A 26,830-nucleotide genomic window follows, 5' to 3' on the forward strand; every position below is an offset into this window, starting at 1 on the left:
CTAGGGGTATCAGTTAATAATGTGAATTTTGTAATCAAAGAAAACATGATAATTTCAAGAGAAACATCGAAAGTGCTTTATTCAAAGTAATGTCCATTTGCTAGCTACACATTTCTCCCATCTTTCAGGTAATTTGTGGATACTGTCCCAATAGGACTTTTCTTGTTTTGAGGCAAACCATTCAGAGACACAATTTCCACTTTCAGCAGCACTTTTCTTCAAAATAATGAATTAAAACTTCTCGCAAATACTTTTTTTGGGGGCATGAAATTCGACATTTTTAAGCATAAAAATATGATGCTAACACCTTCAGCAAATTTGACATATGACATTTTGAAGCTTATTGTCAATACAACAAAATAGCAGACATATGAAATCGCATATATATCAACATATGTTCAAGTAACTCCATCTATTTAAAAAAATCTGCATTATTAACTGATACGCTAAGTATTCTACCTTCTCCTGGTTAATTTTCATCTTACAATCTGGTGTTATAGCATGTGATCTACACAGTTTTTGGAATTTCACTTTTGAGCAGAATATAAAAAATCCTTCAAAAAGTTAGAATTCATTCACCTCAAGGTTAGTGTCTGAAAGACTGTTTATCAGTTCCTGCTACCTAGACTTCTCCCAGAGCTCATTTTTGTCCTTTAAAGCCAAGGTTCTTTATTTCCCTTATTATTCTGGGAGCTATTTCAATATATTCTTTTTCTATTGTCAATTTCTGTTGCTGTGATCACTTAGAAGATTGCATTATCTTTCTAGACAGCTGTTTATGCAGCCAAAGTGTATTTTACTTGAAATATTCTGACCTGAGAGAGAGAGAGAGAGAGAGAGAGAGAGAGAAAGGAAAAGGAAAAAGGAGGGAAGGAAGGAGGGAAGAATGGAGGGAGGGAAGAAGAAGGAGAAGGAAAGAGAAATAAAGATAAGAGATGGAGGAAAAGAGAGTATAGGAGAAGAAATAAGATTAGAAAGCCAGTTATTCTAGACCAACAGACTTAAATGAGATTCCATAAATGAAATATTGTGCCATTTCTGATATGTAAACTGTACCGTTATATTGTTTGTTCTTTTGAGTGCTTATCCACAGATCAAGCCCTACATAAACATCTTCAAGGCCTTTCTTCATCTCACAAAAACAACAGAGTTTAGCTGGATAGGCAATCAGAGGCATGCTTAAGATTTTTGAGATTTGCCAGTTTTAAATTATTTAATTTAATTTTTAGCTATTCTAAATAAAGTAATGGTGGACTTAGTGTACTTGCACATTTCTTCCCCTTTTAGTGTTATTTTTAATATTATTTATACTTTTCAAACTACATTATTTTTTTTTTCATTTTATCGCTTTTAGTTGTTTGCTCTTATCTTAGATGTGCCTTAAACATATTGAATATCAAAGACATTTAATCTTACCACCCATTCCTTCTCTGCTATTTTTCTAGAATATTTTAGTTAGCTGAATTTTATCTTTTAATATAATTCTTGAAAAAGGCTTGTAAGACTAAAATTATTTGAGTTTTTTTGGAAAGAAGAAAAGTAAAAATTTTTTATTGGCCAACAAATATATAACTTGGAATGGATTTGAGGCAAATTGTGCCATAAGCAGATTTTCTGTATATGGCTAAACAAAATTTAAAAACTAAGTAACAATAAAAGGAAATTTTCTGGTACAGGACCAGCAGTACAAAAAAATAGTGTGTAAGTACCTGGATAATACACCCATTTTGCAATAGTACAACTTTTAAGAACATATTGTTGACTATTTATAGTCCACACAGACTTACTAATTCATCCTTCAACAACAACATGCTGACAGTTCCTGAAGAAAACTACTTAAGAAATGGCATAACCCAAATGTTCCCTCATTTAACCAACCCCATCTAAGTTTAGATGTACAGAAGGGCTTCGATATATGCAGAGTAAGCCACATGCAACGTGTTACTTGATTAATTTTCTAAAATAAGGTTTTGGAACAATGACAATAAGATAAGGGAAGAAAATATGGAGGAATGAGTCTTACATACTATACATGCAAATTTTTTGACAGTAGGAGAAACCTTTTACAGATAAGTTACAAAGAAAAGGCAAATAAGCAATTTTGTGCAAGAAGCATTCTGTACAATGTCTTCACTTGGATGTCATCATTTGTCCAAACTCTTCTTTGTTTACTTGATCACCATCAATATCTGCTTCCCTGGTCGTGTCATCAATCTCTTCATCTGTTAATTTCTCCCCAAGGTGTGTCATCACCTGGCGAAGCTCTGCTGCACTAGTATAGCCATTGCCATTTTTATCAAACACAGAGAATGCTTCTCTAATTCATCTTCACTGTCTGTGTCTTTCATTTTTCTTGCCATCATTGTCAGAAATTCTGAAAAGCTGATTGTGCTAAGTGGATTGTGCATCCTTTTCTTTAACCATGTCCTGCAACTCTACTTCTATGAGATTCTGTTCAAGAGACCTCATTACAGTTCCTGATTTCTTTGTTGTTATAGTTCCATCATCATCCTTGTCAAAGGGTGAAAAAGCTTCTTTGAATTCTGCAATCTGCTCTTTATTTTTTATTTTTATTTTTTTTTTAATTTTTTTTTTATTAAATTATTATCTGTGTACATATTTTAACATTGCCCCCCCCTCCAATACATACCCCCTTTCCCCAGAGTTTTGTGTCCATTGGTTGTACTTATATGCATGTATACAAGTCCTTCGGTTGATCTCTTATCTCCCCAATCTGCTCTTTAATCAGTTGGTCAGCCATGATGCAAGTGGTACTGCCTTTTGACACATGACCACTCAACTCTAAGCTCAAAAGCTCATACAACTGGGACTCTGTTCCTTGAGTACTTGCAGATATATCTTAAAAATAATAGTTGTCTATAGCCTTTATGCTTGAAGGATGTCCTTGCTAGGTATAAAAGCTTGACTCACACTTTCTTTTCTTGAGTTATTGCATTTTTTCTCTTGGAAATTTTTTTACCATCTTTTCATAGATAATTTTGCAGGGAAATTTTGATGTTACTTTGATTTTCTTTCACCTAAAATGACCTTGATATCTCTTTGTGCTGCCCCCAAATTCTTTATCTTTAAAATTAAACAATTGTTTTCAGGTTCTGTCTCAATAGTGACCATTCTGTGTAATAGTGTTCCCTCTGGGTGGGTTATAGTTCTTCAAGAGCTAGAGTCAAGTCTTCTTTTATTAAAGAAAGTTTTCTTGAAATGTATTTTAAATATTGGTTCTCTTCTATTATTCTGGGGTGCTTTTTTTTCAAAATAAATTATTTTTGTTGCTATTCCCTATTTTTATGGTGTCTTTGAAAAGATGTTGAGTTTCCTGGGGCTGCCATAAAAAAATAAATTAAAAAAAAAGTACTGCAAAGTGGATGGTTTGAAACAACAGAAATGTATTATCTCATAGTTCTGGAGCCTAAAAGTCTAGAATCAAAATGTCAGCATGACCATGTCCCCTATGAAACATGTGGAAGAGAGTCCTTAGCTTCTGGTGTTTGGCAGCAATCTTTAACATTCCCTGACTTGTGGCTGCTGCACTGCAATCTCCATCATTGTCATTATTCTCCCCTGTGTCTCTTTTCTTATAAAGACACAGTTATATTAAAGTAAGGATGCACAGGACTCCAGAATGACCTCATCTTAATGAATTACATCTGCAATGACCCTATTTCCAACTATAGTCATGCTCTGAGAGTCTGAGAATTAGGATCTCAACATATTTTTTTGTGGAGGCAAGGAGGGGAGGGGGCAGCAGCAATTCAATAGCCGGACACTGTTTTTTTGTTGTTTTTGATACTCAGGTTTGAATAAGTTAAATTTTCCAAACAAGATACCAGGAGACTGTAAGGGATGGTGGGAATTTTCCAGGAGAGTGGGGCTGAAGAGATGGATTGATTACAATATAACTCCTCAGTGTGGCCAGCCATGCCTCCCCCACCTCTCAGACCTAGCCCCAGACCACTCTTCTTTTACTAAACACTGCTGCCAAGAACAAGGCCTCATCTTTCAAAGTGTCACGCTCTCTTCTGTAAGATGGTGATTTTTTTCTTTTTTAATATGTTTTTATTGATTTTTTGGAGAGGAAAAGAGAGAGGGATAGAGAGTCAGAAACATCCATGAGAGAGAATCATCAATCAACTGCCTCTTGCACATCCCATACTGGGAATGTGCCCACAACCAAGGTATAATATATGCCCTTGACCAGAATCAAACCTGGGACCCTCCAGTCCGCAGGCTGAGACTCTATCCACTGAGCCAAACTGGTTTTGGCGATGGTGCTTTCTTAAATCTGTCACTGCCAGGATCTCTGGGGACTTTCAGTACTTTATGTCACAGAAGCCACAGTGATTGTACCCCCTTGGAAATCAGCACTTTCTACTTAAGAAGGGGCTTTTCTTTCTAGGAATTAATATTTATTGGTCATTGCTGAGGTCTGTTCCCTCTAGCCCACCTCTATCCTCTCTGCTTTTCCCTATCATGCTGCTATAACTTTCCAGGCAGATTTTGCAAGACTTACTTGCTTTTGTCCATACAAAGAACTTGGGGTTTTAGTATGTTCTCCAACTCTTAGTTTCACAGAAGACATAGCTTATAGGCTTTTCCTGCCTACCTTGCTTGTGGTTCTATTGGTTTTCCTAGAAGAGAAGAAAGTAGACTTGAGACAAGGTTACTATCAAGTTCCTGCCAGAACAGGAAGCTCTTGAACTGCTTTCTACCAGGAGTAAAGTGAACTATAACGTGCATTCTTCCCCACCCTTCTCCTGTTCTTCCTCTGCAGCCTTCTTCTTCTATTTTTCTTTTCTTTTTGAAAGAGGCAGATCAGCATTGTCCAATAAATACTCCTGAGGTAACAGAAATTCTCTTTATGTGTGTTGTTGAATATGGCAGCCATGGGCCACACTTTGCTAGTGAGCACTTACATTGTGACTAGGATACCTGAGAAATTGAATTTATAATTTTATTAAATTAAAATAACCACATATGGCTAGTAAACAATGCAAGTTTTAGACATAAGCAGGGCAAGGTAGAAGCTAGGAGGAAAGGAAGGAAAAAGGAAAAGACACTATGATGCATGGAGTGATGGAATGAAAGAGAAAGATATTTACTTGAAATTTTATTGGGTTTTTCTATCTATTATAGTACATGATATAAACACCCCCTCCCTCTCTTTTTCTAAACTGAGTGTAAATTCTATGTTTCTTACTAATACTATTTGGAAAATATTTTCTTTGGAGAACACAGAGAAAAACTGAGTTGTGCTCCAAAGTTGCTATGAGATTATGCTTTTGGGCCTGGTCATGTTTGGGCTATAATTTTGCCTTGTTGCTATTATTTCCTTGGGAAAAGGGTCCTTTCAAGTGGGAAGGTATAGCTTGACCACTAAATTTAAATTTTCAGAGTTTGTGTAAAAGCTTGAATCAATAAAATATATGTACCTGCAGAAAGGGCTTAAGGTCCTTACACTACTAAACACAAGAATTACATTACATGGGAGAAATAGAGATCAGTATATAAAGTAGTTCCCTCCTAAAACATGAAAATTTTCAGAAAATAAAGTTTTCAGGGTTACATGCACAGATAGCTGTTTCCATCACTGTTATTTGAGTATTTTGGATACAGAACTAATATGTTGAACTCTATAGCTATTATACTCACTACATTATGATCTTTTTTTCCCCTTTTGGTCGTGAATAACTTGGAAAACATCTTATGTCTGTGAGTGGTGACTTCATCAGAAAAAAAAATAAAAATAAAAAAAATAGTCTAAAACATTGTATTACAGATGGAAATGGCACCCAAATTAAATAGCTACCAAATACAATGTGTTACAACCACTGACTCATGTACACCATGATTCATTTCATCAGATCTTGAAAACTCATACCAGCCATATGGTTTCTTGTTTATTTTGGGGCCTGCAGGTCTTCTTTGCCAAGGTACAGTATGAGCTTGCAGTCACTTATTGCTTAGAACTAATGACCCCAGTGTAGACTCTCTTATGTATGGAGAGTTCTAGTAACATTGGTTGGCATTATGTATTTTTGAAATGTACTAGAAAATTCACTGTAAAACCATTGGGGCTAGGAATTTTTTTGTGTGAAAGTATTTGATAACAGAAAGACCTTTCTAATAAATATGGGCTATTCACTTTTTAAAATTTCATCTTGGATGAGTCTTGGTAAGTTATGTTCCTCAAGAAAATTGTCTTTCATTTAAGTTATATGGTTATTCACATATTTTGTTTTTATCTTTCTAAAATATGTAGAATAAAATAGATGTTAGTTTATTCCTAATAATGACAATTTTATCTTTGTATTTATTAATATTTTTATTGTTTGGGTTTTATTTATTTTATTAATATTTTCAAAGAACAAAATATCAGTTTTATCAATTTTCTAATTTTGTTTTTTATTTCACTGAGTTCTGATATTATCTTTATATTTTCTTCCTTTTACTTTTATGGCTTTAATGTTATTCTTTTATTTTTAACTTCTTAAGAAAATATTGGCTATATAACTGGTTACAAATTTCCCTCTATGCTCTTTAGCTGAATCACATGAATTACAATACTTGGAATTTCTGAATATTCTACATTCTTTTGTGATTTCTTCTTTGGCCCACTAGTTATTTAGAACTGTATTAATTTTTCTTCACACATTTGGGACTTTATCACAATTTTTTCAAAATGTGCATATTATTTAATATTTCATGTTTGACCTTTATTAAAAACTTGAATTAGTGTAGCATATAATTTATGTTTGTGCATGTGCCCTTTGCACAACACAATTTAAATAACTGTTGTGTACATTTGTGGTATATAAGGTTTCATAGATATCATTTTGGTTAAACTGGTTGATAGTATTTCTCTAATCTTTTTCAGATCTCTTAACTGATTTTTTATATAGTCCTCCTAGCAATTACTGTTTTATCAGCCAATCCTTGTTTCTATCAGTTACTGAGAGAGGAGTGTTAAAATCTGCAGTATTAAATATCGATTTACATTTCCTATAGATTTTTCAGCTCCTTATTTAAATTTTTTATTTAAGCTCATACACATTTTGCCTGTTTGATACTTTTATCATTATAAGGGGTCCAACACCGTATCTGCTGTTCTTCTTTACCTCTTATTGATCCATGTTTCTATCTGGTGTCATTTCTATTTATTATGAAGTAATTTACTTAGCAATGAATTCCCTCCGTTTTGTTTATTTGAGTGAGAACTACCTTTATTTTGACTTCATTTTCACAGGGCATTTTTGCTGAATATAGAATTCTAGATTGGTAGTTATTTTTTCTTTTCTCTTAGTCCCATAAATATACTCTTCCAGTGTCATATGACCTTTATGTTTTCTGTTAACTATTATTTTTGTTGTTCCCCCACCCCTTAAATAAAGAGTCATTACTTTTTCTGGCTACTTTCAATATTTTTTTTGTGTTAGTTTCAAATTTTCAACAATTCTACGATGTGGCTTGTATTAGTCAGGGTTCTTTAGAGAAACATATCTAGTAGGAGATATTGTATATATAAATGGGGATTTATTATTAGGATTTGATCATGTGATTATGGAAGGTGAGAAGTCCCATGATCTGCTGTCTGCAAGATGCAGACTCAGAAAATCTAGTGCTATCAATTCAGTCTGATTCTGAAGGCCTAAGAATCAATGGAATGGGTGGTATAAGTCCCAGCCCTGGGACAGGAAAAAACTGATGTTTCAGCTCAAGCTGCTCAAGTAGGCAGTCAGGAAGAAAAATAAGTGAATTCTCCTTTTCTCTGCTTTTTTGTTCTATTCAGGCCCTCAAGGGATTAGATGAGCATCACACAATTGGGAAGGAAATTTATTTTATTGAGTCTACCAATTCACATGCACCAAAATAATGTTTAATCTGGTCATTTTGTGATACACAGTCATTTGACACATAAAATCAACTCTCCCATAACTAATTATTCTTTTCTTTGTTTTTAATTTGCTTGGCATTTACTGAAATCTTTGGAGCTAAAAATTGCTATTTATCATCAGATTTTGGAAACTTTTTATAATAAGTTCTTCAAGTATTTTTTGTTCAATTATTTATCTTGGACAATTATTTATATTGTCCCATTGCCACTGAGCTTTTGTTCTTAAGTTTTTATCTTTATTATTCAGATGGGGTAATTCTTTTGCTATGTCTTCAAGTTCACTGAAATTTTCCTTTCAGATGTAGTACTTTTCAGTTCTAGAATTTCCATTTGATTCATTTTTAGAGTTTTTACTTATATACTCAGATTTTCTATCTGTTCATCCATTTTGAATAATAATCTTTAAGACAGTTTTGAACAGACTTATAATAGCTATTTTAAATTCTTCACCTACATATTCTAACATCTCAGGGTCAATTTTTATTGATGACTTTTTTCTTGACAATGGGCCACATTTTTCTTCATAACTAGTGATTTTTAATTATATGCTGAATATTATATAAGATGTGTTACAGATACTTTGTATTCTGATATCTTCCTGAAGAATGTTGATTTTTATTTTAGCAAGCAGTTAACTTTGGCTGCAAACAAACTCTGAATTCTGCAAATCCTACTATAAATAGGCTGAAATTTTGGCTCACTTCCCTCAGTCTTCTAGTTATAGTCCGTCAGTCAGGCTCCTTGATGTCTCCCTGGACCATTTGCAGTTCAAGTGTCAGCCAGGGATTGGGTCAAAATTTACACAATATTATAAGCTCTTCTTCACTTCTTCCCTTGCATTCTAGCCACTCTGGCAGCTCCAAATTCTGTCCTCTGACTCATCAAGCCAGAAACACAAAATTTCTCTGTTTGAGTTTCAGCCATCCCACACAATATGGATTGGGGTGTGCTCACAGGAGAAAGGCTACACAAATGCAAACTCACATAGTATGGTTCCCTTATTTAAAAAATGGACTATTCTTGAGGTTTTTATCACTTTGACCACTCTCCAATGTTTTCAAATATTGGAAGTGGAACTATTAATAGCTTTAAATCTTTCTCTGAAATAGTGTTTTTAAGAGCTTGGAATTTTTTGTTAAATGGTCAAAAATTCCTTTTGGAACAAACCATGTTTAACCAACATTTAAAAGAAAAATTCTTGCCGAGACCTGTTTGGCTCAATGGATAGAGCGTTGGCTTGGGGACTGAAGGGACCTGGGTTCGATTCCGGTCAAGGGCATGTTCCTTGGTTGCGGGCATATCCCCAGTAGGGGGTGTGCAAGAGGCAGCTGATCGATGACTCTCTCTCATCGATGTTTCTAGCTTTCTATCTCTCTCCCTTCCTCTCTGTACAAAATCAATAAAATATATTTTTAAAAAAAGAAAAATTATTGTTTTGTCACATTTTCATAGCAAGGTCCTCTGTGAGAGAGGAAAACTATTTTCACTATTTGTCCCTGATTACAGATAGAATTTTCATGACTCTAATTCTGTGGGTTCTAACCAACAGATACTTGAAGGTAACATTTAGAGAGTCTGCCATGTGCTTAAAACTGTACTAATTACTTAAGGCAGATTATGTCACTTAATCCTTGCAAACCCTCATTAGGATAGGTTCTAACATTATCTTTAGTATATTGATGAGGAAATTGAGGCTATATAACTAGCTAAGACACTACTGGTAAGTGGTAGATTTGGCATTGAAGACCAAGAACTTTGTCTTTAGAATTAACTCACAACCTCTTTGGCTTACTGTCTCGCTGCTAATAGTGAGGGGACCTCTGGAAACTTCCTTCCCGGGAAGCTGGCAGTGTGAGGTCCTTTCTTGGAACGGTGTGGTCAGGCAGGTTCCAAATTTTGTGTGCCTTCTTTGTACCAGACACCTTAATTTGCTTATGCATGTTATCTCATTCAATCTTCATAACAGCCCTGTGAGGCTGCTATCATCATAACATTTTACAGATAAGAAAACAGGGGCCCTTAGGGGTTCTATAACAAACCCCAAATCAGACCTTACCGGGACAGAATTTAGAACACAAATATCCCAGTTCCTTGTTCTTTTTATGCTGCCTTCTCCTCCTCAATGTTGCCTCTGCTGTCTCACCACATCCCACCTGACCATTTCATCCAGTCTAATTCAGAATGATAGAAATGATGACACAGGCAGGGAGATGAACTCCAAATGAAACAAAACAGAAAAATACCAAATCAAAATCCTATTCATAGTCTCTACTATTATAAAATGGTGAAAGTGGTATGTGCTGTATTATTTCAACACGCTCCTCTTCCTCCTCTTACTTACTGAGCACACAGTTAAGCTGAAAAGATAATACTTGAGATATTTTCATATGCAGATGCCTTTTCCCCCATGCATCACAACAGTGATTTGGTTTCAATGAAAACATGAGCTAAGTCACAGTGGCTTCCAAAAACATGAATTATTTAACATTTTACATTAGTTCATCTCATTTACTGAAGTGTCCCTGGGACATATTCATTTACACAGGAAGGATGTCAGGGGAAACACTTAAAAAGCTATAATAATAATAATGGTCAAATAGAAGTCTGAAATCATTGTTAATCACCTTCCACTCTCAGATTAAAGCGCATGGCATGTTTACAAAATTTTCATGGGACTTTGAAGTTGGCAGAGCTCATTGAAGATGTCCAAATTACTTATTTGTGCCCTGCTCTGGATAAACCGACTAGATTCGATTACCTGGTACCTCACTCTGACTCACTGTAATCCAGGTCCCTGGTTAATATAATCCTTCTGTTGTTTGATTATCTCATTTTTTCCCCCAAGAACAACGTTATGAAATCAAGTCTTGCAATGCATGAATTGACTTCCCTCATATGTGCAATAACATTGAGTTAGGGAAATTTGCTTGAAGTAGATCGGAGTTAATTAGGAACTTCCCACGTGCCTCGCATTTATCTTTCCTTCTTGTTACCAGTTTGCGCTTTGACTGTGCAGTGGGTTGTCATTTGCAGTTATATCGGGAGAGTTAATTCCCCGCCTGGGCCCTTTTCCTCACCACTTCAGAAACAGAATTGAAATTCTAGTCTGTTGGGTCTGTCGTGGGAGATGATTTCCAAACCATCTGCTATCTCGGAAAACAATCCTTCCTGACATCCGCTCGCCCCTCCCAGCCAAGGCCCGCCACTGATACTGCACTTGAAGGCAGCGTGAATAACAACAACCTGCCATGGCTAACTGTTGAGCTTTCTGATGGAACAAAGCGAGCGACTCCAGATTGGACTCTCTGGCCAGATGTGATCTCCTGGGTTAATTCTTCCTTAGAATAAGAAATGCCGGGAGAAATTATTAATAATGCCTGTGACATCCATCTAAGGTGGAATTTCTATTTATCTCTTATCCTAGAGAATCTTGTCAGACCTTAATTAAGTCATCCATTAGCCTCTGCAAGTGGATTGACTATATATTTACATGATAGAGTTAGCAGTTGCTAGTCAGGTTTTGTGATAAATAGAATATTTTGAAAAAAATGTCTGATCATCTTTTTCTAGGCTAAAGTATACTAAGTGATTGACAGTCACCAGATCCTTTTAAATCAATTTGAAGTATTCTCTCCAATGGGATCCCTCTCCTCATCCTTCAGACTCTCTTCCTCTTCTTTTGACCTATTGCAATATTGTCTTTACTGCTCTCCTGCTCATTGGACTCATTATGCCAGACCATGTTATCTTTTTTTTAAGAGACAGATCTATGCTGCCACATCACCCTTAAACATTACTATTGACTGCCTATTCCTAGATGATGGAAAAAGCTTTATAATAGCATGAAATAACTTTATAATTTGAAGCATAAATGACTTTGCAGCTACTTTTAAAAAATGTTTTTTATTGAGTTTAGAGAGAGAGGGGGAGGAAGAGGGAGAGATATAAACATCAATGAGAAAAATCAACATCAATTGGCTGTCTCCTGCATGCTCCCCACTGGGCATTGAGCTCACAACCCAAGCATGTGCCCTGCCCTAGAATTGAACTGGTGACCTCCTGGTGCATAGAATGATGTTCAACCACTGAGCAACACCAGCTGGGCTGCAGCTTACCTTTTTATGTCCAACCACTGAGCTGTGCAATCATGCCAAATTCCTCCTAGCACTCCCTAGTTTTTCTTCTCTCTGTGCCTTCTATTACATACTTTCCTACTGCCAGCTTGTTTATGGGTTTTCTCCACAAGGCACAATCTCATTCCTAGAACTATTTATTGGTGTCTTTGTGAAATCTTTCTCACTACTTCAACCAGAGTCAGAATTAATTTCTCTGAAAACTCCTGGCACTTTTATCTTAATCCTATAATAGTGCTTACCACATTTTATTTTAATAATCTATTTACATGTTTTCTCTTAGAAGACTTCAAAATCTTCAAGGAAAGGGACAAGGTGCAATAGGTCTTGATATAACTAAGATTTAACAAAATACTTGCAATATATTAGATGTCCAATAATTGTTACTTAAGGCAACGATTCAGTGAGCATTTCAAGAGGGCAGGTATTTAATCCGAGTTTTCAACATTCTGTTTCTATTCTCTTTAAGAGTGTCTGGAATTTAATGATTATCTTTAAACATCTGTGATGGGATTAACAAACCCATTAATACATTTGTTCATTTTTTTTAAAAGGCATTTAATGAGTCATTTCCCATATCTCTGTATCCTTGACACAACATTGTGATACATACTGCCAACACACAAGTTACCGTGAAATATGTCAGGGAAATAAAAAACAGAAGAGCTAGAGAAGATAAAATGTGAGAATTGAAATGGACGTTAAGGATTATGTAGATTTGTCCTTTTCAAATTCTTTTCAAGTTGATTGACCTGCTCTTCAAAAGAAATCTCATGCAAACACTTAATAAATAAGACAGGTAAGAGAACAGTGGCTGGGTTTGAAGTAAAAGATGGACAAGGAGATATCCTTCCATGGCCTCCTTCTTAAAGACTTGGAAGCTTTTCCTGGGACAATCCTAGAGCTCCACATTGCAGGGTTGGACTGATCTAAACTAACTCTTTTGTTTTGCTTATGAGGAAGCTGACTGCTATCAAGAGTCAAAGTTACTTAATGAAGTCACAGTGTTAGAAAGAGAGCAACACTTTTGTTTTGTTTCTATTCATGTAAACCAACTTTGGAGGATCAAAAGTAAATCTGACATAAAAGACTGAGTAGTGGCAAGCTACGCTAACAACCTAAAAGGACTCAGAGTATTTCTTTGCCAGTAAATAGCAAAGAAAAACAATCATCCTGAAGTCAACAAAACATGCTTGTGTAGGGAAGTTGAGTCTTAAGAGAATAGTAAAACTGATTGGGAAAAGAAAGGGTGGGAAAATTTTCTGGGTTAAGTGTTAAAAAACATTGTCTTGGCCAGTGTGGTTCAGTTGGTTGGATGTTGTATCATGCACCAAACTGTCACCAGTTTGATTCCAGGTTAGGTCACTTGCCCGAGTTGTGGGTTCAATCCCCAGTTGGAGTGTGGGGTGTGTGAAGGAGGCAATCAATGTTTAGCTCTCATGCTCTCCCTCCTTTTGTCTTCCTCATAAAGTCATTAAAAATATTTTAAAATAGTGAAAGGAGCTGAAGTATACTTATTCAGTAGTTTTTTGCTGTACAAATGTATAATTAGTCCCAGAGTCAGCATTATATTTAATGGAGCAATTCCTGCTAAAGTTAGGAAAAATAAAAGGATATTAGCTATAACTTATTATTATAATTAATGTAGCTGTACTATTAACATTATACTGGAGTTATTAGTCAATGTAATTAGACATGGAAAATATATTAGAACTAAAGGAGGAGATGAGATCAGTACTATATTAAGAAAAAATAACAAACTGTAAATGCAAGATAACCAAAAACAAGAGAATCCAATAGGGTAAATTAATATTAACAAATACGTAGCTTTCATCCTATGTAATAAAAGGCTAATATACAAATTGACCAAACAGCAGAATGACCAGTCTCTATGACATGCATTGGCCACTAAGGGACAGATGCTTATTGCAGGAGCTGCCCCCTGGTGGTCAGTGCACTCCCACAGGGGGAGCACGGCTCAGCCAGAAGCCCTGCTCAGCTGGGCTCATGACTGGCAAGTGCAGCTGTGGTGGAAGAAGCCTCTCTTGCCTCCACAGCATCACTAAGCCAGCAGTCAGACATCCCCCGAGGGCTCCTGGACTCTGAGAGGACACAGGCTGGGCTGAGGGACCTCCCAAGTGCACAAATTTTGAGCACTGGGCCTTTAGTATATATATAAAAGCTACCAAATACAAGATATACTATATCAGGAAACTACATACATGACACTGGCATAAAATGTTTAGTGACTAACTTAATAAGGGATATATAAAACCTATATGGAAAATGTTGAAAACAATTCTAAATTGTACAAGGACTGTGTAAGACAAGCAAACACATATCTTGATCTAGGTGAAGATTTAATATTTTAAAGACATCAGTTCTTCCTAAGTTAATTCATATATTTAATATAATTACAATAAAATTCCAACTTTCCTGAAAATATGAAAGATAATTTTAAATTTCAGATAAAAATAAAAATACTCAAAATAATTAATATGCTCAATATGCAGAATTACAAAGTAAAACAATATAGCTAGCTTACTCAGTGATATTCTTGGTGGTATTGCCTTCTATCCCAAGTATCATGTCTATCTCTATACCTTCCCAAAATGGGTCCTTCCAAGGTAAATTTTCTGCTGAGAAAAGTAAGATTTTGATCACTTGGTTATTTAACAGTTCTCCTCATTCACCAGAAACTCCCTGCTTTGCTGACCACTCCCTCCCCAGGCCTCAGAGTCACTGATTGTTTCCCATCAGTCCTCTACCTTCTGCACAAACTCACCAGAAAGTAATACCGTTTCAGAAAGCGATAACTATTTCCTACTTTCCTATGAACTTGCATCTCTTTTCAGATATATTTTCAGCTGGTACGTGTCCTCTTGTAGCCAAGTAGGTATACCTGTTTGGAACTCTTATTTCATAAAAAAAAGTTTCCCTTTCAGCTGCAAGGACAGCATTCAGCTGACAGTTCCTGCAGTCCCTTCCTTCACAGTTCAGCTCAGCATTCAGGCTGTGGTCACACTCTTTTCAGGAAGTCCCCGCCTTATTGACTGAGCTATAGGGTCCAGCCATTTCTGCCCAACCTGGGATTCCTCTGATTGGTGTGGTTTGCTCTAGAGCTCCCTGTCTTGTTGGCCAAGAATTTGTCAGATCTATAGCACACTCTGATGCCCTCCTTACCAACCTTAATTCTTCCTTCTTCTCCTTTCCCAGGAGTTGGCCCCCAATAAACCCCTTGCCTTCCTAACTACATCTCTGTCAGCTTCCTGGAAGCCCCAATTGACCATGCATGGACCGGCTTCAACCAGTCTAGGAACCCTCAAAATCTTATAAATAAACTCAGAGACACTTGCATCCAAAGACAGAAATTAAACCACCCTCAGTCCTCCCAAGTTGACTGAGTTAGAAAGATGATAAAATACTATTGTAATTTAGCAAGCTTGGAAGCGTGGGAGGGGGAAGGCTAGAGGCTGGTTTAGCAACAGCCATATAAATAAGTTTCAGATGAAAATAAAGACAGTGAAAGAGACCTACCAGTATACTAACCTGGAATCCATTAACTCAGGGGCAAATTCTAAGATGCCCAGAGACAGGTCTATGCCTACAGCCTGCCTGTAAGGGCTTGGCCACAAAACAACAATATGTGTTAATTCTGATGTTCTGAATCATCAAGGAGATTTCAGTTAACTGATTCCCTCCTTATGTATACAAAAAAAGCATAAAGTATATTTTTGGAAGTTTTTATCCCTTTAAAATGTTAAAAATGTGAAAAGACATGAGAGTTTCAGAATATAATTTCACCAATAGCATATGAATTAATGAAGACACATTCACCAAGAATACTAATAAGATATTTTGTTGTACCACATCTTCTTTTTAAGCACATCTTAAAATTTATATCATCAAGGCTGTAATGAATAATCGGTCTTAAAATCAAACAACAAAGTTACCAACTTGTGAGAATCCCTTGGTGACTGACATGAAATAAAATCTGTGATCAAAAATCACTTTGGATCTTTGTTGTATGGCAGCAAAAAAATGCTCTCTGGGTCAATGAAAGTGTGGGTGAAAAATAACTGAGCATGCCTCTCCGACATTTGAGCAAGTCCTGGGGCTTCTAGAAGAAACTCATGGGGGTCCTAAGTATTGGGCTTTTATTACAGCTCAGTCTAGTTAGCCATTAAGTCCATTTATAATATGCTTCCCTGATGATAGTTCTAGAGTGACAGAAAATGAAGCCATGAGGGTTTTTTGAGCATTGAGGGATTAGTTCTGTGAATAGTCAGTAATTAACTACTATAGTTTTTACATTTTCAAATACTTTGATGAAAATTGCATATATATAAAACCTTCAGTTTAATAAAAGCTCTAAACCAGGCACCCATAGAGAAGCTCTGTGTATGTGTGTGTACATATAGGGTGTCCCCCCAAATTGTATATGCACTTTGAGTAATTATTAATTCCAATAGGTTAAATCTGAGAAGAAAGAAACATCCATTGAGCTATCCACTGTTAAAGTGTGTGAGTGTGTGTGCAAAGATATGGTTTAAGATTATGATTTTGCCTCATGTACGCTGATGTTACAGTGAAGTTTTAATTCAACTATCAGCCACATTTAGTTTCTTTTGTCAAGCTCAGTGGTAGAAACATGAGATTCAGAGGTTCTCCAGCAATATATCATTTAATTAATAGAGGTTATATATGTGCAAATAAATGAATGAAATATGATATAAAATATGGAACAATAAAAATGTAGTCAAAATGAGTAAGAGAGAGTTTCTTTGTTGAGGTGATGGGGTGAGGGAGATGACAGGAGTGTGGCTGGGAAGACTTAACAGAAGAAGGATGTCAAGGAAGCATGAACAGGAACTTGCCAGGTGAACAAAAGAAGAAAACATTCTAGGCTGGGTGCCCCCAAACATAGATATCTGACAAACCATGGCACATTTGGGAAACTGCAAATTCCAGGTTTGCTGGACAATAACTTGGGAAAGGAGGAACCGTAAGAAAACCAGAAGCAGTGGGCAGGGCCTGCAGCATGGAAAAATTTGGATGACATATTAAGAGGCAAGAGTGAAGAACTGAATATTTAAAACATTATTATTCTGCTTCTAAAGATGCCTACTCATCCTTTCTTTCCCATTATAAAGTATGACTAATATTCTGCACTCTTGCTTTTTTAATCTTTGCTAATTTGATCAGTAAGGATGTTTTAATGTGGATTCTTCTAATTAGAAATGTTCTTGAAGTTTATTTATAAGATTTTGAGGGTTCCTAGACTGGTTGAAGCCAGTCCATGCATGGTCAATTGGGTCTTCCAGGAAGCTGACAGAGATGTAGGTAGGAAGGCAAGGGGTTTATTGAGTCTCAGGTGGTTAGGGACCAATGTTCATTTTCTCACACATATACATGTATGTTGGCAAATGACCGAAATAGTTCGTGCTTTTAATAGGTAATAAAGTACAGGTGCCTCCTGTTGTCAGTTATGTATTTAACAAGGCCTCAGGGGAAGGCCTACCAGATACAACATCTGTTATTTTGAGGCAGTTGGGTTTATTGCCTATGTTGCTGAAGACACAGTCAGCCAGGCTGTTAGGAAACAAGTGTCTATTAATGCCTACAGGGTGCAATGCACTATGTGCTTGTCAGTTGCTTTTTGACCACAGTAAAGTTTCTGGAAATGGAGAAGCTCTTCAGCATTGACAAGGACTGACAGAAACAGCAAAAGTTAAAAATACACATCAGCAAGATGGCCTGGTTAAAACTTGCAAGCCTGAAAACTAAATGGGTGGCAGGAGTACAGCAGGACAAAACTCCAGGATACAGCGTCTCTGTCTTCTAATCATTGCTTTCAGTTTATGCCAGAGACAACCATCTCTGTTGAAGTTTATCATTAAACCTAATGGAAAAGAATTGGAGAGGGCTCACACAAAAAAATAACAAAATTATTTGTACTCACCTCCCTTTTTAACAAAGCGATCCATTTCTCCCTTGACCCATTTTTTTTTCCTCTCAAAAGGTTACCCTTTCTTTTGTCAGTTAGCAAGTCTTCTTTGCCATTCCCTCCTACCTCCAACCTGCCTCTAGTTGCCATATTCTTCCCTGGGACAATCTCCTGGAGGCATCTCTTCTCTCTTCCTCTGCTTCTCCCCTCTAGCCTTTTCCCCTCTGGTCTCCAGAAATACTAAATATGTTTTAATATTTTTATTGATTTCAGAAGGAGAGATTGAAACATCAATGATGAGAATCATGGATCAGCTACCTCCTGACCACCCTCTACTGGGGACTGAGCAGCCACCCAGGCTTGTGTCCCAACTGGGAATTGAACCCTGACCTCCGCTTCATAGGTTGACGCTCAACCATTGAGCCACTCCAGCTGGACAGTAGTAAATATTTTGTTTATAAATGTGAATCTCCCATCTTGACACCATTTTCATTGGCTGTCCTACTAAAGCTTTCTACAGATATATTTTTCAATAAGAATTAAAATAATCGTCCACAACCTTTCAAATCGGGTGTTATGGTTTTAGTGAAAAACTGTGAGGTTTTAGGAAAGCCTTATAGATTCCAAGTTAATATGTTTACTCCTCACATGGCTATTACATTAGAACAAGACTAGTACTTAATTTAGAGTTGCTTTAAACATAAACATATTAGAATAACATGAATTTTATATATTCACCCATTACTATTCCATATGCACACATGTAATGCATGGATTTACTTTGACAAATCAATGCATGTTTGAATAATAAGGATTATGTATGAAGAAGTTCTTCATGTTGTGTTATAGTTATTTATTTAAATTTAGATTTGGGCCCCCCAAAAAAGGAGTTCTCAATCTGTGTTCCTGGTTCTGTGAATAAATATAATTCTAAAATAGTTCTAAAATACACAATGGATCAGAAATAGCATTATGCTAATCAGTAGGAATTGAACAGAGAAATATTTGATTTACTACTGGAATTTTTATAACACAGTCCACCATTTTTAGTGCAAATAGAGACACAGAACTAATTCTTATCTAATTAATTACTTGAATTCCACATGCATGATTGCAGGAAGTCCAGCATTTTCTTGAGGCCTTCTCTTTTAACCTCAATTGTCTGAACCTCAGGAACTTGCACTCAAAACAATTTTTTCCCAATGGTCCTTAGGAAATATGATTGGAACCTTATTAGTCCACCAACATTGTGCTTCTTTTCACAATATTACTTTTGAAGTGATGCTGCTGATTTGCAAGCCTGTGAACTGCAGCAAGGAAAAGCTTGATGGGCTGAGGTGACAGTGTCATCACTTACTGTGTGACTCAGCTCTTTTTAAGTTTCCATGCTCAGCCACTGTGCTGAAGCCTAATCACTGCCAGGCCAACTGGGCCCAAAGGATCTTCTATCAAATGCACTTGCTATGCTATGAATATATATTTTCATGCATGCATTCATTCACTTAACCAATGTTTACTAGGTGTCTATTTTTTATGTAATGTGTTTGCTGTATTATTTAATAATATTACATTCTGCTAAAGAGAAGAAAAGATAGAGAATGTAAGGAGAATAGATGAAACTAAAAAAAAGAAGCAAATAACTTACGTAAATTGTTAGACATTGATAAAAAAAGAGTGTGTAAGTATTGATAATTCACAAAAATAATCTAAAGACAATGCAGTCTACTAAATATACTTGAGTCACTCAATGCTCTGAAAGTATTCAATAGTCATAGAGGATAAGTTGGCCATCTGTTGGTGACACCTATTTTTTGGCTTTTTGTTTTCCATCTGATACATACAGATAAAATTTATGATTACTCATCAGGTCATCACGTGATTCACTGCTGTGTTCAGGCACATTAACTCTTGATTTTCCTGGTAGAGCAAGCTTTAGGCATCTTCCATTTGCTTCTATCTCCCTCAGTTTTGGCCCGTGTAAGCATATCATCAGTAAGAAAGACTCATACAACACAGACAGAGATAGAAAGACATGCAGATAATGATTATTTGGGATAACCTGCCTCATCATGTATTTGGAGACTACCATTGGATGAAGGTAATTTCCCATATCAACAACATGCAAGGCACTATTCTAGGTGTTGGAGGGAAAGCAATTAATAAAGCCAACAGGAACCTTTAGTAGAGCTTGCCTTCTAGGGGTGATGAAATTAATACTTGTGCATGCCCATGAGCAATCAAACCTCATCATAAGTGGAATATTCACTCTGTTTTGTTTTTTTTTTTTTTTAACTCAATACATTTTTATTTCAGGGATCTCTTTTTGGCATTCTCTGCCACTAAGACTTGATTCAGACCATCCTGAATTATTCCAATTGTTCTGCCCAACTTTTATTCTTAAGGTGCTTGATTGTGACTTCTTTCCTCCTATAAGTCATGAGATTCTGCAGTAAATCAATTCACCAATTCATTCATTTGGATTTGGGTAGTAAGAGACCTTAGTTAATCCCCAATCTGCCCCATCCTTACTTTCAGTTTAGCCAATGAATCACCCTCACTGTACAGTTAGTTGCATAAGTAAGAGGGAGCCCATTCAAATAACTATTCTCTAAACAAAGAGGACTTGTTTGAAGGTTACCAATGAACTCATTCTGAGGCATAGAGAAGGCCAGACTGATTTTTAACTGCATTCTCTGTTGCTCCTTTATTTTCACTTTATCTTAATAGGTACCCTGTTTTATTGTATTTACATTCTTTCCACTTGGGTAAGTTAAAGCAATTAAATAAATCTTGATTTGCTCCTCATCTCTTTGACTATGTCTTTCAATAAATAACAAGGCATTTATTTCAGTCTTCTAAGATAAAAGTCGCAGAGCATAGTGACTTATAAGGGGCGAGGTGATTTCTGTTGCACAGAAGCCACAGGGCAGGGGCTACTGAAATACAGACCGCCTTTGCTTAGATGATACCCTGAGACCTGACTCGACCTCCTTTGACTGCTAGTGTAAGAACACTCCAACAAACAGAAGAAGGACCTCCACAGCCATACCTGTGTTCAAGAAGAGTCATTGCCCCACTTCATCCCCACAGCTACTCAGTCCTGACATGCAGCCTGGAGTGAAATACTATAGGGACGACAGTGATGGGTATCATTTGCAGCATCTCTCCTTTATTTTATCTACAGCACTCTAGTAAATGACCTGTTTTCCCATTTACAACAAAACTTGTGAGTGGGTAAGGAAAACTTGTGAAAGGCTACCATAAATTATTCAAGATAGCCCAAAAGCCATTTAATTGGACTATTTTAGAATACTAAAACAGTTAAATGCAATGCCTCCTAAGGACTAAATAATTACGTTCTCCTTAATGTCTTTTAGACTTCTGAATTTTTAAGTAATTACTCGTTTTTTAAAAAGCTTTTTTCCTTCACAAGAAAGGATTATTTTAGAGCTTGTATATTATGGTTTCTACTAAGATTCTATTTAAAATCTCAGATAATTAAATCCACAGCCCTGTCTTCCTAGATATTTCTATAATTGAATAGGTCCACTAACTTTCTATTTTCCAGCATTTAGAGGAAATGTTTTGTTTGTTTTCTCTTCCTTCTTATTTTCCCATTTCTTCAGTTACTTCCTTAGCTATCATTCACCGCTTATCTGTCCTGTTTTTAAAAATCAGTTTACCTAAGAGAATAATAACTACCCCATATACACATGCATAATGTATTTAGAAACTCTCAGAAATTATCATTTTTCCATTTAACCATTTAAACTTATCTCAGACTTTAATTTTCCTATTTTAAAGTGAAAATGAAGCAAAGGAGGGATAATCTTGTTTAATAATTGTATTCCCAAATCTAATATCCTCATGAGGATATTAAATGCCTTTCATAAGTATGTCTAACTTTACTTATCATAATTGTTTGCTCAATTTAATCCCCTTCCTGCAGTCTTTGTATTCAAATCCTATCAAATCTCCCTGATTCTAAATCCCTGTTTAAGTATGGTACTATATTTTCTAGTACCTCAGCATACATTGTTTGATGTTTTAAAATATCATCTTACTAATTAGGGTCTAGAGCAGCAATTTTCAACCCTTTTCATCTCATAAAACAAAACAAAAAAACAATTACTAAAATTCTTCAGCACACACAAAAAATATATCATATGTTTTGCTTATCTAATAAAAAAATGGTGTAGTTTTTATTCATTCACACGAGACAACTATGGTTGTGTTGGCTGTTGTCATTTTTTATTTGATTATCTAAGGGAGAAGAGGTCAGTGCCCCTGACTAACCAGCCAGGTATTGCATGTTTTAAAAATTCTTGCAGCACACCAGTGTGCCTGCCATGGCACACAAGTTGAAAATCACTGGTCTAGAGGGCTAGAGAAAGAATCATACTATCATGCATGTATATAAGTCTAACTAGTAATCACAAACAACAGGGGGATGGAGGCATATGTGAGGAGAGGTTTGGGGGGGGGGGAATAGGGGGATGAGGACAATTATGTGATACCATAATCAATAAAGAAATCTGAAAAAAGATTTAAAAAAAGAATCATACTATCTACTCCATTGTCATTCTCACGACCCACAGGTTAGAACTGCTAGCAGGGTTGTCTAAGACCATTGGAAAACACAGATATTTGCATTATGATTCATTAACAGTAGCAAAATTACAGTTATGAAGTAGCAACAAAAATAATTTAATGTTTGGGGGTCACCACAACATGAGAAACTGTATTAAAGGGTCCTGGCATTAGAAAGGCTGAGAACCACTGATATAGAACAACTTAGCAACTTTGGTTAATTCTTTTTTCCATTTACTACCTTGGTGATTCCCTCTTTACTGTAGCATCATGAAAACCCGAATAACCCTTCCAAGCAAAAGACAGAGAACACTTCTCGGAAAGTAGGGGAAGGTGGAAGACAAATAATCAAAGCTGATTTTTTCCTAAGGCTGATCATTGTGGGGAGTTGAAGATTATTCTCCTAGCAAAAAAAGCAAGTATATCTTTTCTTTTTCTTTACTACAATGCAGATGGAGTTACGGTGAAGTGGAGAGCACAGATTCAATGCGGAAATGAATACTAGTGTTCTTCATTCCTGCTGGATTCAAGGAATAAAGAACAGTATAGTCCATTAGCCTTAGAGGAACCTCAGCCTGGATAATGCGAAAATGTGACTTTGTTATTTGCTTCTGATCAGAAATGCCTCAGTTCTTTTTTGTTATCTATTTGGCATTAACCGTGGTTGGCAAACTGCGGCTGGAGAGCCACATGTGGCTCTTTTGGCCCCTTGAGTGTGGCTCTTCCACAAAATACCATGGCCTGGACAAGTCTATTTTGAAGAAGTGGTATTAAAAGAAGTTTAAGTTTTAAAAATTTGGCTCTCAAAAGAAATTTCAATCGTTGTACTGTTGATATTTGACTCCGTTGACTGATAAATTTGCCGACCACTGGGCATTAAGGAAGAATGTCAGAGCTTTGTGATTTGTAAAAGATTCAAAATTATAGTTTTTCAGTTCTTTTTTTATAATTAAGTAGTCACTAAATATCTATTTTTTTAACGGTTCTTAAAAAAAAAACCAAAACAAACAAACAAACAAAAACTAACACCCTTATTGAACGAAGGCTTCAAACTTAAATTCTGAAGACAAATAACACTGATGTACTAGTAGAAGAGCATAATACTTAGATAATGGTGCACTAAGTACTTAATTACTCATTTGCATTTTGTGGTCCCAGAAGGAAGAGGGCTTCTGTTTTCCTTTTCCTGTCTCCCTGACAAAAAGTTACCTTTCTTCCAATCCCAGTGCAGGAAACTTCTAGAGAAGCTTTTTTTCTTTTGACCTCAAACCCCAAGCCAGAATAGATCTCCATCACCAGTGCTCTGACTGTGCTTGCCTGGCAGCTACCAGCACCATCACAGCACACATTGTTTTCGCGGTGTCCTGTGTCTTGTTCATTTTTCTATCTCTGGCATCTGGTGCAGTATCTACACATTGTAGGCCCTGGAGATCAAGTTTTGTGAATGAATACATCGCTCTCTCCTTTTAAGTCCCTAACATCTTTGTTTTAAACTATCAAAATCTGTTAAGCCTATGAAAGTCAGTGCTACTTAAAATAATAGTTCCTTATTCTCTGTCCTTCATGGGTCTTCATAGTATCCGGGAGTAAGCATGTGGTTCAGACACAGATAGATAGTGATTTAGATTATAAGTATTAGGAACAGTTTGCTTTATGACAAAAAGATTTATCTTGAAATAGTGGAGTGAGTGAATGGATAACCACTTTATGATATGATATATTCAAAATAATAAAATGGATCTGTTTGGGAAAAACATTAAGTTTGAAAGTTTGGCTTCTAAAATGATTTACCAATTAGAGGAAAAAACTGGGGAAAATATATTGTTTTTTATTTAACATCAAAGAAAGCAAAGAAGAGGAGGAGGAGTGATGGTTTCCTTTTTAAGGATTATCACACCTCTAAAGCTAGTGATGGGCATCTTGACATCAGAATAATGAATTTGGTGTATAGGTTTTGCTTGTTTTCTCTTTAGAGGGAATTTAATGTCTGGAAGAAAGGAAAGCTACAGACTTAAATGGATACAACTGAGCTTAACAAAGAATAAGAAAAAAACACACAATTATTTTTGTAACAATTAGCAAAAGAGAAAAACTAGTCTGGCCAGTGTGGCTCAGTGGTTGAGCATCGGCCCATGAACCAAGAGTTCTCTGGTTTGATTCCCCATCAGTCAGGGTACATGCCATTCCCTAGTTGTGGGCTCCATCTATAATAGGGGCAGTGCGAGAGGCAGCCAATCGATGTTTCTCTCTCACTGATGTTTCTATCTCTCTGTCCCTCTCCCTTCCTCGCTCTCTGAAATAAAAAATAAATAAATAAATAAAATTAATAAAAGAGGAAACCAGACTAACAGAGAAACTTTCCTTATGTAATTTACATGATTTCCCCTTAGACTGCTGTGGAAGCCTGATTCTCCACCATGTTCTAATAACATAAGATGGAAAACAAATAAGCATCTTGCAATGGGCTGCCCGCAGAGGCTGGAGTAAGTGTCTTAATAGCAACTATCAGTTTCTCTCTCGTGGTTCTTTCCCAGAAAAAATAAATCCACTTTGGTCCTGGAAGATGATCAAGATTGATACTCATGTCAAAGCTGATTTCAACTTTCCTACCCCAGAAAGGTTTCCAGAAAGACGTGGAGGCACAGACATGCCTCAGTGGAAGGCTCCCAGGGAGCTGACAGTGACCCAGGGAAGCAGATGAGAAAGGAAAGTCTGTTATTTGCAAGTGGGGCAGTCATTTCCTCTGCTGCTGGCAGCAGCCTGCATCTCCTGATAAGCTTCCTGTATCAAGTAATCTTCCCCGTCTGTAATGTTTGTGACGCGCCAAAATGAATTGCCAACATTCTGTCCTTGATTTATCAAGAAAGAACAAATGGCCAGCTGCTGGTAGGGCTGCAGGTTGCGTATTTTCTCAGTGCAGTCACTCGGTTTGTGTAAAGTGGCTAAGCCCATCAACAACAGAGGTTCTATTGCACAGCAAATTTTGTAGCAGAACTTCTTCTCGCCAAATTTATTTTACTTTCTCAGTCCCTGAAAATATAGACGGAGGCACTGAGTAGTGGAAAGAAGTGATTGATAAGACACGAGATTGTGCCTTATCGGAAAAAGCAGGTTACCATGGTGCAGTATAGGGAGAATGACCTTGCCTATTGTGGCTATCTCATCTGATATACTTGTTGGAGCAAACACTGGGTGTACAGGTGGGGTCATTCTCTTGGAGAGAATGGATAAGGCACTTAGGATAAATTATACCTGGGTGTCAGGGAGCACAGTTGTTATCCTGATGCCAGTTAGCATCATCACCCTGCTCCTTAGCATTCAAGCAAAGGTGTTCCTGACCCCTTTCTTACTCCATAGATTGTAAAAACTACATTCCAAAGGTTTCTTTGAATTGTTTTCATGGTTATCTCTGGCTCTGAGCTTCTGTGCCCACAAAAGTCTTTCAGCTGTAGGGACAGTTTTGCACACTATTCCAGTTGACCTATCAAACTGTGTCAATGTTGAAGTACAACAAAATTTTATTTCATAGATTCTGTAAGATGTAACCTACACGTATGGAAGACTTTACTGAAGGCGAAGACCTCTAGAGAACCTTACTATGAGAAACATGAACTAAGAATTCCTTGCTTGGATCTTCCTCAAAATGTTTCCCCTGCCAGTTTCAAAGACTGTGCATGCCCACGGCTGAGCCCTCAGAATGCTCAGAGAGAGAACCTTCAATCTTCCCATCCTTGCCTAAACATAGGGTAAACACCATAAAACCCCTGAATTATAATAGCAGCCATCAAGTCATACCCACATTCAATGGTAAAGGGTAAAAATATAGCTAATTAAGAGGGCTTAAGCACAACATTTGATAAAAAAGTGGCTTAAGCCAGTACACTGAACAAATAAACCATCAAGCAAACAGTAGTAATAACTAAGTTCAGAGGAATCAGGACCTAGATTTGCTACAATATATTTTCTAAAATGTAGCTTCACCAAAAATATTATGAGATATGCAAAACAACCTCAAGAAAGTATGACCCATATACAAAGGGGAAGAAAGCACTAGAAAATTCTTTTTGAGGGTCTGGAAAGTCATCTTAGCAGACAAAGACTTTAAAGTAGTTTTGATAATTATGCCCAAAGAACAACAACAAACAAAAACTATGCTTAAAGAAGTAAAGGAAGTTATGATGATGATATTTCATCAAACAGAAAATATCAATAAAGAGGTAGTTATTAAAAAGAACCAAATAGAATTTTGGA

The 26,830-nt window shown here is 36.4% G+C and overlaps 1 pseudogene; it reads right to left on the minus strand.

Moving 5' to 3' along the window:
• Positions 1 to 2,130: 2,130 nt before the first annotated feature.
• On the minus strand, positions 2,131 to 2,769 carry LOC118703540 (annotated as a pseudogene).
• Between the last annotated feature and the right edge of the window lie 24,061 nt (positions 2,770 to 26,830).

Source organism: Pipistrellus kuhlii, unplaced genomic scaffold (assembly GCF_014108245.1).
Source record: "Pipistrellus kuhlii isolate mPipKuh1 unplaced genomic scaffold, mPipKuh1.p scaffold_m20_p_1, whole genome shotgun sequence".
NCBI lineage: Eukaryota > Metazoa > Chordata > Mammalia > Chiroptera > Vespertilionidae > Pipistrellus > Pipistrellus kuhlii.